An 18,571-nucleotide genomic window follows, 5' to 3' on the forward strand; every position below is an offset into this window, starting at 1 on the left:
AATGAAGAATTAATAACCTTCCAAAACAGAAGCACCAGGCCCAGATGGGTCCACTGGTGAATTCTACCAAATATTTAAGGGAAAAAATTATACAAAATTTCTGCAATCTCTTTCAGAAGAAAGAAGCAGAGGGAATTATTTTTTAATTCATTTGATGAGGCCAACATCACTCTAGTACCAAAACCAAAGACATTACAAGAAAAGGAAACTACAGACCAATATCTCCCACGAACATAGATGCAAAAACCCTCCACAAAAAATTACCAGAGCAAACCCAACAATGTATAAACTCTCAGTCAACTAGCAATAGAGGAGGGCTTCCCCAATTTGATAAAGAATGTCTACAAAAATGCTACAACTGACATCATACTCAATGGTGAGAAATGCAAACCTTTCCCAGTAGCATTGGGTACAAGGGAAAGGTGTTCCCTCTCACTTCCTTTAACGTCATACCAGAAGTCTGACCTAATGCAATAAGGTAAGGAAAGGAAACAAAAGGTAGAGAGATTGGGAAAGATGAAATAAGACTGTTCGTGGATGACATGAATGCCTATTGTAGAAAATCCAAAAGATTAAAAAACAACAACACCCTGCTGGAGGTAATAAGTAATTATAGGAAGGCGGCAGGATAAAAGGTTAATATACAAATGTCAATTGTTTTCCTATATACCAGCAATGAACAGGTGGGATGTGAAATTAGAAACACAATACCATTTACATTAGCACCACAAAAAAGAAATATTTAGGTATATATCTAACAAAATATGTACAAGATCTATTATGAGGAAAACCACAAAACTTTGATGAAAAACAAAAAAAAAAACCCATAAAAAACAAAGAAAGAAATAAGTGCAGAAATAGTCCGTATGTGTGTCCTAAGGGACAGGCAACTACAAACATTTTTCAACATGCCACACTCAGGAGATAGGATTCTTATGCGCCAGCGGGTATATTTCAGCCAACTAAAAATGAATTTTAAAAAAATCAAAATAACTAGCAGTGAGCTGTGAATCCGTTTAACCACAGGACGAAGGCCAGAGCAAAGTGATTAAATGTGTGAGAATGTTAGGTCATAAATTTCTGACCATAGAGAGATCCTAACTAACACTCACAAGGGTTTGGAGTGCAGAGGGGCAAGCAGGTGGGCAGGAGGAAGAGTGTGCTCATGTCCACATCTGTGCGGCCAGCAGCCCAAAGGCATTATTTGAGGTTAATAAAGCAGGTGATGGAGGTGAAAGGATATTTAAAGTGAAATCTAAGCATGAAGGAAGGTGGGGGGTGGGGGGTGGGGGGAGGAGAGGGAGGCCAGGAGCCCACACCACACCCCTCCGGGCACCACTTGTGGGGGCGCTCAGCATGCAGGGCTTAAGATGGGAGAACGGACTCTTATAAAGTGCAAAAATTAATCACGTACATATTAGAAGTAAACCAAATACATCCAAAGTTGTTCTTAAACTATTAGGTGTTTATTTTGCACAAAATGTGATGAGAGTAAGAAATATTGCTGGTATGCATATCATTCCATTCCAGCTGGTCTTTTGGATTTTGTGTCCAAAGCGGTGGTGGTGAAGACTGGTAGCCAGAAGCTGTAACAAAAAAAAAGCCACTTCCATTATGTGATTGCATAATTTTACTCTCAGAGGAGCTCAATAAAATAGAAGGCTAGAGTTGCTTTTATTTCTTTGCTGAAGATTAAGTTTCACAGGCCAACACGAGGTTGGGTAGTTAACGCCTAAGATTCTTCTGCAGAATACATTTCAACATTTAAAAACTCCTCAGCCTGAGGAATTGGCTGCCTGCTACAGTAAAACCAGGATCCGGCTTTCTCCATCTGTTTGTGGAGTCCCCACATTCCACTAGGGAGAGAAAGTAAGCCCCTAAAATAGACTCCCATCACTAGATTGACATGTCCTTTTGGTAAGAAATAATTTGCAAGGAAAGTTCCATATTCAATAGCTGCACTTAAAAAGTTTATATTTGGGGGGTTACCCATATTAAAAATATGTTGAGTGGAAATAGTTATCAATGATGATGCTAAATGTACCTTCTGATCAGGATTTCCCATCCAATGTCCTTCAACCTGAAAACAGTTTAGAAAGAGGAACTGTTTCTTCTCTTTATTTCTACGTGTCGGCGGCTCTAGGGGCAATAACACACCGTCTTGCCCCCACCCTGTCCATTTTCAGGAAGCGTCCTGCCCATCTGGGCGGGAGTCCGATGTGTCCTGCAGAGAAGGCCATGCGGCAGCCCATCTGGTGAACATTAGCCCAGGGACTTCTTGGTCGAGGTAGCTTTCACATAGTTTTGGTACAAACTGAAAATACAGGATTCAATTACAAAAGAATTTGGAAAAATAAGTGTGGTCAGAGCAAAGTTGTACGGGGATCAAAAAAAAAAAAACCAGAAAAAAAACACATTGAAAGAAAAACAGGAAAATGTGTTTTAAAAATTAAAAGCCATTCAAAGATATGCAATGTTTGCCACAAAAGTGCTTTTTAGAAACAAAATCTTCAAGTCAACTTGAGGATATTTTTTCCAAACCTTTTTCAGAGAGAATGGAAGGGCGGGGGGGGGAGAGGGAAACATAGATGTGAGAGAGACACATCGACTGAGGGCGGGGAGAGAACCTATAACCCAGGTACATGCCCTCGACTGGGAATCGAACCCGCAACCCTAGGGTGTGCAGCCTGACGCTCTAACCACCGAGCAACACCGGCCCGGGGAATCAAGTTCACATTTTTATGATATTTGCATTAATGTTGGTAAAGAACCACATAATTAAATACTTTCAGTAATTGTGAATCTAAAATCATTGTTTCTCTGTTATGCTCACAAACTAATTATACTACTTACATTTGCTCTTCTAAAGGAGAAAAGATGTTATAAATGGCAGGTTTGTGGGTCCAGAAATGCCCTTGCTGCTTGCTTTCTGTGGCAGAGCTGCAGTGACCCACCCTGTCTAATGACAGGGCCGCTCATGAATCTATACCTGTCATGGCCACACGCAAACTTTCCTTAATCCTTTTTTAATTCTAGAAAACATTGCAACTTCTCAAGGGTCAGCATGTTCCACGGTTAACTGTTAATGCACGCAGATGCCAGCCGCTGCTTCACAGACCCCCTCATCCTTCCTGGGCCGCACTCTGGGGGCAACTCCCAGCCTCCTTGTGGCCAGTGGCCCGGGACCAGGTTCTAGCCAACAAACTGTGGGAGCAGGATGCTTCCAGAAGCCCTCGCCTCCCCGCTCTCTTCCTCGCAGACACAGCCGGTGGGAAGGGAGGCAGCCCAGAGACCTGCAAAGTCCCTTGGAAGATGGCAGCTTGGTCCCTGAATGGCTGAGTGGGGAAGGGACCCTCTGTGCTACTCAGGCCCTCCCACGGCCCTCACCCTGCGGCCCAGCAGATGAACCCCTTTCAAGGACCACACTGGTCATGTGTTTGAGCCAATGAAGCACTTTTGTGACTGCCGGTTGGAGCATTTAGCCCACCCCACACGCCCAGCCACTTGTAAGAGTTCCTTTACCCCTTTGTCCTGAGATCTTGCTGAGCATTTCTGGGTTTTCTGTTCACCTCATGGTACCAGCTCTGTGACTGGAACTCTCCAGAATCGTCGTCCTCAGACACTGGGCGTGTGTTCTCAGCACTGCGTCGTGATCATTGTCCTCCCAGCAGCCGTCGCTGAGGCTCAGCTCACACTCGCTGTTTTCTCTCCGTCCTGGGCCAGAGCTCCCGCTATGACCTGCTGCTGCACGTCCAGCACATTCCATCCCCAGGATGCCCGAGCGCCCGGCAGGTGCTCCCTGCGGCCGAGCGACCAGACTCCAGACAGGTGTGCTCAGAGGAGAGCCTTCAATTAACTGCAGACTCTTCCAGCAAAGGGAGCTGGCAAGGCCTCTCCTTCCAGAAGGCTCCACGCGCTGGCAGAGCTCTGAGCAGGAGCCAGGTTGCAGAGGGTCAGCTGTTCCACGTTTTCCAGAGACCTGAGACCTAAGAAATGGAACACAGAGTCTGCTCACACCATGGGAGGCACCTTTTCCACGCTTGCTGCATGAGCTACACATCTTCATGGCAAACAGTATAATTAATAAACAAAAAGAAGAAGAAGACACTCATAACACCATCGCACAGAAAAATGCCTCATATGCCTGTCTCTATCTGAGCATAGATAACTCTGCACGTTGTGCTATATGAGCGCGTAACATACCATCTGTCGTATGGATTTTTCATTTAACAATGACATCGCTAGCAGTTTTCAAGGTCAGTAAATGGAGAGTTGCGTAGACTGACGTTGTTTGAAGAAATACAATTTACTGACTAGTTCTTCATTGTTGACCATTTAAGTTGTTCAGATTTGAGCTTTTGTCAGAAAGCTGTGAAAATACGGCTGTGCTTATAGTTGGGGGCATATCTCATATCCTCAGGACAAATTCTAAGAAGTTGCACTCATTTTTAAGGTTTCTGGTAGGTGACATCTAAGTATCCCACAGAGACAAGCGACAAAAGCGCCCATGTCCCCGAAGTGTCCTTCCCCCATGACATTCTTTTTAGTATTTGCTAATCTGGTGCCTAAAGCTGGTGCCTGGTTACTCCTTTAATTTTACCATTTCATAGCTAAGTTGGCTGGTTTTCATGGTAATTGAGCACTTGCTGTTTGTGCCTGAGTGGAGGGCTGCATGGCATCTCTGTACCTAAATCTACTTATCCAGGAGTGGGAACCGTAATCATGGCAACCTGGTGGGTTGTGTTGAGGATCAAATATGCAAATATATGTAAAGTATGTACTTCTATTAGCATCTGGCACATAGTAAGCACTATGGAAACGTTATTATCGTAGAGTCTGGTCTTAATTTAATTAAGGTATATAGTTGTTTCACTCCATTCAATCACAAATTCATATTTTATGAGCTCTTCTTAAAATTCTCCAAGTCATCAGTTCCAAATAGGCTACCCTGGACACAACTGGAACCTACTGGGTACAACTGGAGTTTGCATTTTGATAGCTGTTCCTCCCTGGCGAGACCCTGGACCTGGATTGTGGGTCCGGGAGGGGACACTCTGAGCTGCAGGTGGGTGAGTCCCTGGGGACTAGCAGCCGCGTGGTAGGAAAATGATTGGCAAAGATGGTGCCCCGAGGAGGGGGAAACGTAGAAGAGAACTGGAGCCCTCCAGAGACTGTCCATTAAACAAAGAAACATGCTTTGGGCGCCAACTTGGCTCCCCAACCTGGATGGTAATAGGCCAGAGCCTTGAGCATAACCAAACAGGCGGGTGTCCAGGAGCCTTAATGCAGCCACAGCCCATCGACCGAGGTGGACACAGGCCACTCTAGGAGTTGTTAGGTTGTAGAATTTTGCTCAATTTGTCATCTTAAAGCGATGAGCTCAACTCACACGGCGCGGGCCGGAGTTCCCACACTGTCGGATTCTGAGTGAGCACGCCCTGCCCGCCTGCCAGCCACTGCTGGCAAGTCCAGAGGAAGTGGCGTCAGGTCCTCAGGTTGTGCTGTTTGCAGAGGAAAGAACTGGAAACTATGGACAAGCCCTTACAGGACAGGAAGCGCCTCTGTGTGGGGACCAGGGAGAGGACGCAGCTCCCAGCACAGCACCCCTGCTGGCCACCCCCGCGGCCCCCTCTCTCTGCCCTGACCTCATCCGTGCACCCCCTAGCTTCTCCTACAGCCACTCCCATGGGATCTCATCATGCTGCAGTGATAACTCAGGTTTGCTGCCTACACCTCTCCATGGAACTCCAGGCCGGCACACCTGTATTCTCGGGGCTCTCCAGAGAAGCAGAACTAACAGATGTATGTATAGGGAGAGATTTATCACAAGGCATTAGCTCACACGATGATGGAAGCCAACACACGTCAGGACCTGCAGGCTGAGTCAGCAGGCTGGAGACTCAAGAGAGCTGAAGGTTTCGTTCCAGCTGAAGACAGGAAAAGGCCAGTGTCTCCATTCAAAGGCCAGCAGGCAGGAGAGTCCTTTCTCACTTCGGGGAGGTCAGTCTTTTTGCCATCCTCACACCTTCACCTGATCAGTTGAGGCCCACCGTTTGGGGAGGGCAATCTGCTTACTCCATCTACCTATATTAATTTCACCCAGAAACACCCTCGAACACAGACCCAGAGAGACGCTGAACCAAGTATCTGAGCCAAATATCAAGTTGACGGGTGAAATTAACCATCACAGCTCCTGAGCGGAGGATGAGCGTCGTCTGCCAGTTTGGGAGTGCAGAGAGGAGGGTCCTCCCCGGTCTGGACAAAAGCTGTGAGGAGCCAGCTGACCCAGAAGCCAGCCTCTGAACCTTCAGAGCTCAGGATGGCCCCCAGGGAGGGTCCCAACCGCAGGGAGTGGCTGGAAGCCACTTTCTTAAGTCGTGCCTGCTGCCTACCCACTATGCAGCGTCCTACCCTCCCGAGCAGGTGAAACCTGGGGGTGAGGGTGGGCAGAGCCTCCTGACAAGGGTTCCAGGATAGGAATGGGTGAATGTGAGGGCGGGGAGGAAGGAGAATCCTACAGGGTCACTGTCAGGGAGGCTGACAGGAAGGCAGTGCAGGAAGGGGAGCCATGCCTGTCCCTTCTTCATTCACAGCTTGCCAGTGGGTCATGGTGAGGGCACAATGCTCAGGGAATGCCGTGAGCCTAACGGACCCTCAGTCAGCGGGAAAGGGCACCTGTTGGACCTGCCCCAGGGAGTCCTTCTTGACAATGTGGGGGTCCTGAGCCCCTGGGAGATGTGGGGGAGGCGCTGCATAGAAACTGGCCAGTGCGGCAGCGCTCAGGCCTCTGGAAAAGGACGCTGCTGCAGAGCTGAGCATGTGGGGGAACTTCAGGAGCAGAGGGTGGTGCGAGGGAACCCTGACTCCAGGTGCAGCTGCAGAGGCAGGAGTAGCGGCCACCACGCTGGCATCCGCCACGCTGGCATCCTGGACTCCGGGCCCAGCAGCCACCACACCACAGTGGTGTCGGCGCCCGCCCTTCCTTACCCAGATGCCGTCAACCTAAGGGCCCTGCTGGTTTTATTGAGCCAGAGCCACCGTGATGGGGAGGGTATTTTTCGACTATTTTCTGCCGAGTGGCTCGAGCAGGATTAGCATAACCAGGCACAAAAAGCCCACACCGCACCCAGCAAGGCCGGGCAGGACCGGCTCCCACGCACCAAAGGGCTGTTAAGGAAACCCCTCTCCAGCCCAGATTTAAGTCACCCACTTCCATCTCTTCAATAACCAGGATCTCACATTAGTAATGAGAAGCCAACCGAACAGAAAGGCACCTCTCTGTGAAAAAGGAAGACAAAGCCTGAGAGCTGACACGTGGGGCAGAGGCTGCTCCATTTGTCGGCGTTTATCTCTCTTCCTGCACCTTCTGGCTTCTTCTATTCGTGGAAGGACAGAACGGAGCCGCAGCAGAATGAAAGGAAACGCAGGGCCAACGGGAGGGCGGTCTCGGCAGATCCTGAAATAAAAATGGTTTTCCCACAAAGGCTTTTTGCTTGTCAGAGATACCAAGTAGAGATATTTCCAGGCGCTATTCATGCACAGAGCCCCAATTTGTGGATTGCCACTGGCTTCTGCCCCTCCTCCACCCGAACCATCTGGGTGTGTGGCTCCTTCCTTTTAGATCCTTTTTTTAGAATAATGAGTTGGTCGTTCTCTATAGGAGGGGCGTGTGCACGTGTAGAGCCCACCAATTCCAAAAGTTATCAAAGAGAAAGCGATAAGGAACCAAAAAATTCACTGCCAATCGCATGGCCAGAGAAACTCCTGTGTCTGTCTGGTGGGGCAGGCCCACACCCGCCACTGAAGGAAGAATGACCGGCTCATGAAGGACGTGGAAGGCAGAGGGAGAGGCAGGTAGGATTTTCTTTGACTATAACAGGAGAAAAAGGCATGGAGTGAATTTGAGGACTGCTAAATGGTACATAAATAAATCTTTGTCACAAGAAATAGCTTCTAAATGATCCCTCAAAGATAGTCATCAGGCACTGAAAATAAGGCTCTGTGTTGGGACCAGCCCTCCCTTCGGCACAACATGCCCGGTCAGGTGCACGAACAGACAGACCTGGGAGAGAAGAGCAAGCCGGAAACTGGCCCAGGTATGCAGGGAAGTCAGTGTTTGATCAAGGTGGCATTTCCGGGGTTCATGTTCAGGGAGGTCCACACCCAGGGGGGCCCATCCTCAGGGGCGTCTGTGCTCAGGAGGACCCTGCTTGCAATTTTAATGCTCTGTGGTTACTGTCTTGAAATTTTAGAAATGTCATTGCTGAATTTGTGTTTTGAAGATGGAGCATGTTCTGGGCTTGGAGCCTGGGCTCGAAAGTGGCCACATCTCTCACCACCTGCCCACCCCAACTCAGTGACCACTGCCACCTCTGCTATCAGAGGCCTGGACACAGGGTGGGAAGGGGTGGAGATGAGCACGTGGACCGGAATACTAAGTGGTAGAGTGGGATCCCTGGTGCCTATGAGGGTCTGTATTTGCCTTGTAAATATTCCCATGCCCCAGGGATCATGACGGGGAGAGAGAGAGAGAGTAGATGAGAGGGAGGAAAGATAGGAGGGCGGGCGGGACAGAGAGGGAGAGAGACTTCGAAAGAAATGAAAGGGCTTTTGTCCTGCGTTTTGAACAAGGTGCCAACATTTTCATTTTTCACTGGGCCTGCATATTATACAGCTGGCCTGTGTCTCATGAATTATACAATATGTGATATTCTTCTAGGGTTTGCTCTTTAATGAACATTGAGACGTCAGCCAGACCCCAAAAGAAAAGTCCTGTATTACCTTCCTCTTGTGGTTTCCTGGGGTCCCTGCACCATCTGTTCCACCGTCCCATTAGCTCAGTCATGTAGGCACAGCAAGAGTGTCATCTGCAACCCTGTGTCACAGTCCAGGCCGATGCAATGAGGCAAGAAAAAGAAAAGCAAGAACACAGAGTGGAGAGGAGGAACTCTGTGTCTGTTCACAAACAACAGGGCTGTGGACGTCGATATAGAAAATCCCTCAAAACCCACAAAAAGCAATGGAATTAGTAACTGAACATAGAGAAGGCAAAGATACACCAACAAGCAAAACCAATCTCACTTATAAATGCTAGCAAGGCACAAGAGGAAAGTTAAATTTAAAAACACCGTTTACAGGAGCAGCAAAAAACATAAGGTATGTGGGAATGAGTTTAACAAAAAGATATGTAAGACTTCTACTCCGAAAACGCCAAAGAATGCTGCCAAGAGAAATGAAAGCAGTAAATGAACAGAGATACGTGCCACGACCATGAGGGGGAAGACTCAGCACCTTTTAGCGTCTTTCTCCCCAAAATAACCTCCTGATCAATGTCTCCCTCATCAAAATCCCAGCAGGCTTTTTTTGTAGAAATTGAGGAGCTGATTTTAAAAGTGTGATGGAGACACAAAGGGCTCCGAGGAGCCCCAACAGAGCTGACAAAGAGCCTCTGGGACTGACAGCAGCTCTGGCTGCGAAGCTACAGGAATCAAGGCAGCCACGGAAACAACAGGTGAAGGGACAGAATGGAGTCCAGAAATAGACACACCACAGGTCAGAGATGTCAAGAATGGCTTCCTCTTGGCTTGACTTAAAAAGGATTTTCTGGGGCTGAGGGCAGCTGCTGTAATGTGATCAGGATTCTTGTTATACAGTGTATATACCTGTCACAAGTTATCCAGCGAGACCACTGAGGTACTTGCTTTTTACTATAGGTAAACTGTCTGCCAATACAATCTATATAAAACACTAATATGCAAATAGACCGAATGGCGGAACAACCGAACAACTGAACAACCGAATAACCAGTTGCTATGAAGTGCGCTGACTAAAAGGGGTGCACGCAAAACATGGCAGGCATCGGCCAGAGTAGGATGGTAGAGCAGGTGAGCAGGGGCGCCAGACCAAGGTGGGGCGCAGGTCGCTGTCATTGGGGCAAGCCTCTGGTGGTTACTGAAAATTCTTTGCTCCCACGCACTGCAGTCCTGCCAGGCATTCACACCTGCTGCCAGCACTGGCCCTACTTACACCCACAGCCAGCACCCGGTGCCAGCCCTGATCGCTTGGTGCCATCAGCGGGTGTGAGCGGTGGCTGCTGGCCCTGATTGCCCCTCAGGGCTTCTCTACCTCCCCCTGCTCCTGAGGGGCAATCAAGGCAGCAGCCTCCATGCTGGGGCCCAACCCCAGCAGGTCCAGGGGTCCCCAAAGGTGTGCACGAAGTCGGCGAAGAAGGAATGATGTGGAGACAGCGTTCAGTTGATCAGCAGCCTAGGGTTCTCTTTCCAGGTTCTCCAGCCAAGTTCTCTCCTTATGGATTTTTAAATAACTAAGCAGTCAATACGAAATCAGGAGATGACTGGCCCTGTCCCAGAAAATGATGTTGTGCTTTGCGGTGAGCAAACATATTAAGAACCGTATGCCATATACGCCAGGTCCCTTGAAACATATGCTGGGCAGATGTTTCTTCCCTGTAACGACTGTGTCAAGCAGCAAGGATGGACCGGCTTCTGGCACCTCCGCTCACACCTGCTTATGGCGCCGGCCCCAATCACTCCATGCTGTCAGCATGTGTAAGCAGGGCCGGTGCCTTCAGTGTGTGGGAGTGGCAGCAGTAGGAGCAGGGCTGTTGGCAGATAGGGGACCGGGGGGCTGTGGCAGGATGGGCCAGGTGGGAATGCAGAGGATGGGCTAAGACCCGCCCCTGTGCCCACCACAGTCCTTCAAGGTGCACGAATTCGTGCACTGGGCCCCTAGTCCTATATATTAAAAGGCTAATATGCAAATCAACTGAAGAGCAGAATGACTGGTCACTATTATGCACACTGACCACCAGGGGGCAGTTGTTCAGTGCACTCCCACAGGGGGAGCGCCTCTTGGCCAAAAGCCTTGAGCTGGGCTCACGTTGTCGAGCGCAGCGGTGGGGGTGGGAGCCTCTCCCACCTCCATGGCAGTGCTAAGGATGTCCTGCTGCAGGACTGCAAGAGGGTGCAGGCCGGGCTGAGGAACCCCCCACCCTGAATGCACAAATTTTGTGCATCAGGCCTCTAAGTGGGTTATAATTAGCATGAGAGGGTCTGATGGGCTGGGGTAGGATGCCTGCCAGACATTGCTGAGAAACAGAGGTGGGGGGAGCTTCTCTGGTAAACTTGCTTCAGGCTCTTTTTTGGGTGAAACATGAACTATGTGTTATTTTAACTCTAGAGGCCTAGTGAGCAAAATTTGTGCACTGGAAGGGGGTGTCCCTCAGCCCAACCTGCACCCTCTCCAATCTGGGACCCCTCGGGGGATGTCCGACTGCCACAGGGATCAGGCCTAAACTGGCAGTCGGACATCCCTCTCACAATCCGGGACTGCTGGCTCCCAATCACTCACCTGCCTGCCTGCCTGATTGCCCCTAACCGCTTCTGCCTGCCAGCCTGATCACCCCCTAACCACTCCCCTGCCAGCCTGATCAATGCCTAACCACTCTCCTGCTGACCCGGTCACCCCCAACTGCCCTCCCTTGCAGGCCTGGTCCCCCCGCAACTGCCCTCCCCTACCTTCCTGGTCCCCTCCCTCCAACTGCCCTCCTCTTTTGGCTTGGTCACCCCTAACTGCCCTCCCCTGCTGGCCTGATTGCCCATAACTGCCCTCTCCTGCCAGCCATCTTGTGGCTGTGGGCACCTCCATCTTTGAGGGCATGGCAGTCAATTAGCATATTCCCTCCTTATTGGCTGTGGGCGCCACCATCTTTGTGACGGCACGAGGGTCAATTAGCATATTCCCTCTTTATTAGATAGGATGTTAGCAAGTTTCTGTTACTTTCTAGAAAGGTTTTTTAAAATAATTAAACTCAGATCCTTCTGTCAATCAACCGGTTGTGACAGAGGCTGACACACTAATGGGAGTGAGCCAAGCTGGGCACCTTCGCTTACACTTACCAGCCTGATGGGGGCTGAGAGTTTCTTGAAGCAGCCTGTTAAACTACCTCCACTCATAACAAGAGTGCCCAGTGCCCGCCACCCATGTGCTTAGGGCAATGCAGTGAGAGGGCGGACTGTCCCAGTTCCCCCTCCTCTTCTCCCTTCCTCCTGGGGGACAGGCTGTGACCTGAGGCCTGGAATCCTCACCGAGAAGCTGCCCTGGCACCCCATTACAGGGTGGTGGGCATGCCTGCTGCCCTCCTGCAAAGCCGCCTGTGGAATATGGATTAAATGCCGAGCATGAAACACCGAAATGAAATACACGTTGGGCTCGGGAAAGCCGTCGTGGTGCACTCAGCCAGCCCCTGCTCTGGGAACCGGGACAGGGGGCCTCACCCCGCACCCACAGACTGAATGGGCAACCAAGATACTATAAGGCAGTCAAGGAAAAAATATGTTCTTCCATTTTGGGAAATAGTCGAAGCTTTTATATTCCACCAAAAATAGAAGTGGAATTCTAGAAAGCAAGACGAGCTGGGCTTATGCATGTCTGCCATTCAGACAAACCCGCATAGACTATGATGCTCTCATCCTTCTGGAATGTGTGCCTGGGTTTCCCTGAGGTCCTGGACCCTGGACAGAAGGGAGTCTGGGACCTGCTCTGGGCCTGTGCCAGCTCGGCCACCAGGACCCCCTCTAGGCCCTCATGTTCTCCCGCCCCCACCCCTCCACACTGTGTCCTGGCCTGATCCACATGGGCTGCAGTGACCCCACACCCTCACTGATGAGTTCTCCCTGGCCGATACCCCCCAGGGGACGATGACAAACATGAGATTCTTCCCTGAGACTTTTTTGTCACTTGAACCTTCCCCTGAGAAGAGACTTGCTTCTCTCATGTTCTCCAGTTCCCTCCACTGCTTGCCTTGACCAGAGTGGGGCTCCTGGAGGGATGCTGGGAGGATCACGGGACCCCCCAGGAAGCACCGGGCACACAGGCCTCAGAGGCACAGGGGGTAGGGGGATGCCAGGCCCTAGGCCAGTGATGGCGAACCTATGACACGCGTGTCAGAGGTGACACACGAACTCATTTTTTTGGTTGATTTTTGTTACATGGCATTTAAATATATAAAACAAATATCAAAAATGTAAGTCTTTGTTTTACTATGGTTGCAAATATCAAAAAATTTCTATAGGTGACACGGCACCAGAGTTAAGTTAGGGTTTTTCAAAATGCTGACACGCCGAGCTCAAAAGGTTCGCCATCACTGCCCTAGGCAGTGGTTCGGAGGCCATCTCTCTGGGGCGTTCTGCCACCCAAATAAGCCCCCTCCCTGAGCACACACCTGTGCACGAGGCCTTACGGAGTCTCTCTGGGTCTTCGATGAGGAGAATGTGGAGCACAGGGCTTCGGCCAACCAGCTCGAGACGGCGAACAGCCCATCTGCTCAGTGAGCCAAACCCCCATGTTCCCGCGCACTGTTTAGTTCTTATGCCAAGACTACAGTGTTACCAGTCTCGACACCTTATCAAGGGGGACTTCCCCCTGCCTGATGCTTGTCTTGCCAATCTTTCTTCTTCTTTTAAAATTTACATTTTAAAATATACCTACTATGCTACTTGACTTACCGAAAGGTTACATGTAAATATACATAACTTATGAAGCATCATACGTGACCTCTGCCTGCTCAGGACTGAGGCTGTCTTCAGTAACTTTGGTCTGCAGGCTCTTCCCCCACCCAGTCCCCCACTGTCTGCCTGCTGGAGGAGGTCTCCCCCTGAAACTGCTGATCACTCCCTTACTTGTGAATGCATTATGTGTGCAGATGTCTGTATATGTGTGTGTACATATATACTAGTGCATGTGTACACACAATAAACTATATATGTAGACATAATAATATATACATATGTTGTAGGTGTATGTGTGCCTACTTTCTTGGGCTTACTTTTCCTTGTTTCTAGGCTCTACGAAATGGCTTGTGTTTCAGCCAAAATTTTATTTTCAAGACTCACCCTTGTTGGGCGTTGCCACAGTTGAGTCACTGACTGTCAGTCACCATTTCACAATGTGTACAGTGCGTGGATTTACCCCGACACGTTTCCTCTTTCCCCGGTAAATGGGTAGTTGGATATTGTGAACATGGCCATTGCACATGGCTGCTGTCTGTCTCCTGACCACACGCGGAAGTATTTTCCCCAGGTGCGTGTTTAGGAGAGAGATCCTTGGCTAGTGAGGTACACAAATATTCAATTTTACGAGACAAGTGTTTTTCCAAAGTGGTTGCAAATGCAGCAGCTCCCACTGGCAACGTTTAAGGATTCTGGTGACCCACAACCTCTCCAACACTTGATACCATCAGTCTTTTAAATTTTACCAACCCACTACCGGGTGTGAAATAGTGGTACTGCGATCCGAACCTGCATTTCCCGTTACTGATGAGGTTGAACATCTTTTTCATGTGCTTATTGGCCATTCGTGTTTCCTCTGCTGTTCGAGTCTTCTGTCCATCTTTCATTAAGTCGTTTGCCTTTTCTAAGTGGATACATACCAGTAGTCCTTGACATATCCTGGATACAAATCCTCTGACAGTTATATGGATAGCCAATATCTTCTCCCTATTTGTTGTGTGAACTTTTACTTTAATACATCTTATAATGAACAGATGTTCTTAAGTTTAATATGATCAAATTTATCAGTCTTACCTCATGTGGTTAGCACTTTTTGTCCCTTAAGAAATCTTTCCTCCCCAAGGTCATAAAGATATTCACCAATATTTAAAAAGTTTTGTCTTCCTTAGTTCATCTGGACTGAGTCCTGAGCAGGGTATAAGGTACACACCTAATTCCATTTTCCCCCCCAAATGGAGAAACAAGTGTCCTGCTGTCACGTACTGAAGCGGTTCCTTTACCTACTGGTCTGCAGTGCCTCATCTGTCATATATAGAAATATGTGAGGCATGTTTCTGGCCTTTCTGCTGTTTCCTTCGTCAGTGTGTCCATCCTTGAGCCAGTAACAAATGGCTTGACTTACTACACCTAAAAGTTTGTCTTGATTTTTGCGGGTGCAAGTCCCATACCCTCTTTTTCCTTAGGAGTGTCTTGGCTCTTCTAGGCCATTTGCCTTCCTGTTATATATTTTAGAACCAGTCAACTTGAATAAAAATTCCTGTTGGAATGTCGGTCAGAATTCCATCGACTCTTTAGGTAATTTTAGGGAGAGATGACATCTGTGGCCCTGAGGCCTTCTTATCTATTCAAATACTGTGTCTCTACAGTCTCCTGCTCTCAGTCATTTACAAAAATTTTTTTCTCCTTAATGATCATACACTTCTTCTGTTAGGTGTATTCTTCCTAACTCATGCTTTTGTTGCTATTGTAAACAGGATCATTTTTCTAAATTACATGTTGTTTGTTCTTGATGTGTAGGGGTGTGTGTGTGTGTGTGTGTGTGTGTGTGTGTGTGTTGATTTTGTACTCAGTAATCTTGCTAGATTTTTATTAAATCTAACAAATTAGCTCTAGATTATTTTTAATTTTCTGCATATGTAATCCTATTACCTGTGACTTTTTCTTTTTTCCCTCCCAATCTTGGTACATCTTATCCCGTTGCTGTTGGTGCTCCGTTTTTTAGGCTCCATGGCAATGCTGAGCATCCTTCTTCCGTTCCCGATGTCAAGGGGATGTTCCCAGCATTTCACCAGGTGGGGTGTTCGCTGTGGGTGTTTGTGGGCACCTTGGTCAGGTGAAGGAAGTTCCCTTCTATTCCTGGTTTCCTCAGAGCTCATTTTTCTCAACATGAGTGGTGCTGGGTGGTCTTCAAAACTTTTTTTGCATCTGCTGCTGATTACACAGGTGTTTTTTGATCTCCTGATGCAGTGATTCACACTCACAGATTTTTAAGTGTTAAAACAGAATTATATTCTTGGGTAAATCCAACCTGGTCATATATCCTTGTTATCATTTTATGTATTACTTGATTTTGGTTTGCTTCATGTTCTGTTTAGGATTTTTTAAATGATTTATATAGGTTTATGAGAGTGGTTGGTCCATATGTCTTTTCCCCTCAGTTATGTTAGCCTCACAATATGTGATGGAGAGTGTTCGCTCTTTCAGTCAATCCTGTCCCCAGCACTCCACAGAATTTATAAAAAAAATGATTTGCTTCATGTTCTGTTTAGGATTTTTTAAATGATTTATATAGGTTTATGAGAGTGGTTGGTCCATATGTCTTTTCCCTTCGGTTATGTTAGCCTCACAATATGTGGAGAGTGTTCGCTCTTTCAATCAATCCTGTCCCCAGCACTCCACAGAATTTATCAAAGTCACCATGACCTCTGCATTGCCACATCCAATGGATTGTCTGTCCTCACTTTATTTAGACTTCTATCATTTTACTGACTTATCTTTTCTTCTTGAAACGCCCTTTCCCATTGGGCCCTTGAACCTTCCTGGGTTCTCTTAGTCTCTTTTGCTCGCTCCCGATGTGTTCCACTCTAATGGTTGGTGTTCTCCAGGTCTGGGTCCAAGTTCTCCTCTTTTCTATCTCCTAGGAGATTGCTTCTGTTTTCATGAGTCTGTTTCCAAAAACACCCTAACTCTTTCCACTTCCATGTTACCACCTGATCTAAGCTATCAGCATCTCACCTCAGCAGGTGCATTAGTTTTAGAGCAGACACTGGTGAGGTGTAACAAGCCACCAGCATGTAGGGCCTGGTCACATCACATCTCTTCTACTGCTGCTGGGGAGAGGATGAGATGCACACCTGCAGCTCCGACTGAAGGGCAGTCCCTGAGTTAAATACTGTAATACTAAATGAGGGCCGGTCAAAGATGGCCACAGGGTGGGTCATGTGTCCCTTTGCGACTTGCTTTGGGCCAAAGGGACCTTAGTAAACGTGGTGCAGAGGCTGGAAAAGCCCTGTGCACAGAGCTTTGCCACCATGAGAACAACCTGACCAGCCTGCTGATGGTGGGTGACTCATGGCCCATCCGAGGATGTCCCAGGAGTCTTCACTTTTACTTACTTGTCGACTACTGGCCCTTTGATACTGGAGCTGGTGGTTGGCCCTCAGGCAGGGTCAAGGGCTTGCTTGTTCACTGGCTGACCGCAAAGACAGGTTTTTCCTTTCTCTCAGACAGCAACCTGAAGCAGGTGACTGGCCTGTTGCAACACTTTCCCCTGTGGTTAATTTATGCTCCAGATCACTGAGCTTCTCTGTCATGTTCAAATGTCACACGACTCCTGAATAAGAGAAGCTAACACTGATGGCATGCTGACCACGTCCCGGGCTCTACACTGGGCTCTCCACCCGTGTGTGTCTCCTCTTCTCCATCTCACACACGAGGAAACAGGCAGGGGTCCTGAGAGATGCCTAAGCCCCCTCAGTTGACTTGATTTTGGAGTCTAGCCTGTGCCCCGCCTGCCCCCACCCGGCACCAGGCTAGCCAGGCCCTACCCACTCTGTCCATCCCCTGTAAAAATGAATAAAGGAAACCTCATTAAAATCAGGGTGTGAGAAGCTCTGAAGGGGGGGCTCTCATGTACCATACTCACTGACATCTGCAGACTCCAGCAGGAAGAAGTTACCTTGTCCTTCCCGGCCATGTGTCTCGGTGGTTTGAGTGTCGACCTGTGAACCAGGAGGTCATGGTTCAATTCCCAGTCAGGGCTCATGCCTGGGATACAGGCTTGATCCCTACTGTGGGGTATGGAGGAGGCAGCTGATCGATGATGCTCTCTCATCACATTGATGTTTCTAAGCCTCTATCCCTCTCCCTTCTTCTCCCTCTCAAAATCAATAAAAACATAAAAAATTAAAAATATAGTTTAAAAAAATAAAAATAAAAAAAGCACATTTGACCACAGAGGCAGGAGGAAGGTTTTCTCCTGGCCCAACAACAGCCCAGCCAATGAAAGACCACCACACTCAGCCAATGAGAAGCCACCTTGACTGTCCTTGAATGGACTTTGGCTCATAACGGCCCCTCCCAGCTTCCTCCTTTTTCTCTATAAAGTAACACTCCCCTCCTTTGTTCTCTGGACTTGCCTATTGTGCCTGGGAATTTGCAGTCTCGAGCTGCAACACCTCTGCTATTCCCGAATAAACTCATTTTCCCTGGCAAGGTAAGTGGCAATTTTATTTTTAAGGCTGACATCCTTGAGTAGTTCTCCTAGTAAAGCACCAAAAAAACGAACTGCTCACGCCTTATTACAGAACCCGTGTTCAAGAACTCTAGTTTTCCTTATTAACCTTTATGTTCCGTCTGAACAGAATTGCAGTCTTGAGTTATTCTGGTCCTCGGAAGTGCATATCCACACACGCTCGTCGCAGGTACACGTTTCTAGGTCTAACCGTGCACCACAGATGCAGGAGTAAGTCTATCGCGTGCACCGTAAAAAGGCTTTCAAATGCCTTTACTGTCGGAACCAGCCAGTGCAATAACCACCTTCACTTTGGTCATTTGGACTTGCCTCTGCTGTCACCGAAAGTGCTTCACAGAAACAGGGGAGCCCGCTTGTCACTGGGGGACCCCGGTTTCGTAATGCACACCCAGGGCTGGTGGACCGGCCGGAATGCGTTAGAACGTCCGATCCCAGCGGGCCCTGCGGAGATCTCCGTCCGGAGCCCCTGGCGCCCGCGGCCCGTGGGGCACCCTCTCCCGCCCCTGCC

The 18,571-nt window shown here is 48.6% G+C and overlaps 1 long non-coding RNA gene across 2 annotated transcripts; it reads right to left on the reverse strand.

Moving 5' to 3' along the window:
* Positions 1 to 1,573: 1,573 nt before the first annotated feature.
* On the reverse strand, positions 1,574 to 18,503 carry LOC102765610. Of its 2 annotated transcripts, none has more exons than XR_001514300.1 (6): positions 18,152 to 18,503; positions 17,488 to 17,530; positions 16,925 to 17,142; positions 13,990 to 14,516; positions 3,523 to 3,986; positions 1,574 to 2,314 (listed from the first exon to the last, which is right to left on the reverse strand). It is a non-coding gene; the product is annotated as an uncharacterized LOC102765610 (long non-coding RNA). The 2 variants fall into 2 exon arrangements; XR_435805.2 differs by having other exon boundaries at positions 17,455 to 17,530.
* Between the last annotated feature and the right edge of the window lie 68 nt (positions 18,504 to 18,571).

Source organism: Myotis davidii, unplaced genomic scaffold, assembly GCF_000327345.1.
Source record: "Myotis davidii unplaced genomic scaffold, ASM32734v1 scaffold3142, whole genome shotgun sequence".
Classification (NCBI taxonomy): Eukaryota; Metazoa; Chordata; class Mammalia; order Chiroptera; family Vespertilionidae; genus Myotis; species Myotis davidii.